The sequence below is a fragment of the Macrobrachium nipponense genome, chromosome 46, assembly GCF_015104395.2.
Source record: "Macrobrachium nipponense isolate FS-2020 chromosome 46, ASM1510439v2, whole genome shotgun sequence".
In the NCBI taxonomy this organism is placed as follows: Eukaryota; Metazoa; Arthropoda; class Malacostraca; order Decapoda; family Palaemonidae; genus Macrobrachium; species Macrobrachium nipponense.
Window position 1 is genome coordinate 39264469 of NC_061106.1, and position 1575 is coordinate 39266043.

Sequence of the window (1575 nt, forward strand, 5' to 3'; positions counted from 1 at the left end):
TTCCAGACACGATTCCGCTCTTATTAATATGGTGTGTTTTCGTTTCTTGATTTTATCGTTTCCTTCAACTCTGACCTGTTCTTCTTGTTCCATTCTACTCGTTCTATTTGTGTATGAAGGAAAAAAAATTCTCTCACACCCACTCTGCTTTTTTTTTTTTTTTTTTTTTATTAATTATTGATACAAACTACCACCTTATCCTTGGTAAATTCTCTCAAAGGGGAAAGACAATGTAATAATTTTACAAGTCCTCCTTCTGACTGTTTTTTTTTTTGCGGATGTCTGTCTGTCCGTCTGTTGGCATTTACGTAATCCATTCTTCTGCTTAGGAAGTCAGACATTCCTTTTGATATTCATGTTGTTCATTATGCAATTATGAAATGCTACGTACGAAGAGTGGATGGAAGAAAATTAGCTCTGTTATGATTTCGAATAACAGTTACTTTTCTAGTGATGTAGCTTTCGTGGGAATTTGTGTAATGAAATCAAATTTGATATTAATCACATCCGGTGAATGTGTACGGATGTTCTAAAACTTGCTTAGCAAAGTTCCTCGGAGATGTAGATGTTTTTTTCCATGTAAAGAAAAAAATTATTTTTTGAGAAGTTGCCAACCAATTAACCCAGTTGAATGATCTCATATCAGGGGCTCGTCCGTTCAGATTCCTAAATGAAATATGCATGAAAATATCTTCCATATAGTCATGACCACACAAATACAAATAATGAAATATGCATGAAGTTGCCTTACATATAATCATGTCCACATCAATACAAATAACTGCTGAATTATCGTTTTCATCTAGCAGAACGCTGTGGAATAAACAATCTAATACCCAGGTCTCTGACAAATATGAAAAGAAATGGGAAGTAAAAGATAGGGAGTACAGACGGCCAACGAAGAATTGGCGTCGTTAGTTTATTATTCATTGTTCGTTTATGGAAAATATTGGCCATATGCTTAGGTGCATTTGCAGGGTTTCAAAGATTGTTTACTTATAAACAATAAATAACATTTCCTTTCAAAGGTGCTATCTTGAAATAATTACATTAGAAATTGAGTGTAGACTTATTCCAAACGTGTTTTTAAAAATCTTAATTATTTTGCAAAGTAAGGAGGTAAAAATATATGCCGATGGGGGTCGAGCGATTTCTAATTTTTTTATTCTCAACCAACCCATAGCTTCGTGGACAGCATACGAAGGATTTTGAAGTTGGCTTTGCTGCCACTCGAGTCTTGACTCAACGTATCGCCACTGCACTGGGTGTGTGTCATTTCGTCTCCTACAGCCGATAAATAATACTCAAGGCGTTAACATTCCTTGAAAACGATGTTTAATTAAACTAATTTTTTGTCCTTTGATCAATGAAATTAATTTTTGCATGATACATTTAGTGGGCCTAAATTGGACTTCTGATTTTCCCACATAATTAGCCTAGTGGGGGGTCTATTTTTCAGTAGTATACTCTATCGGATACGTAATATTAATTGGAATATTTCAATTGGACAATATATATATATATATATATATATATATATTATATATATATAAATTTATATATATATATAATCTG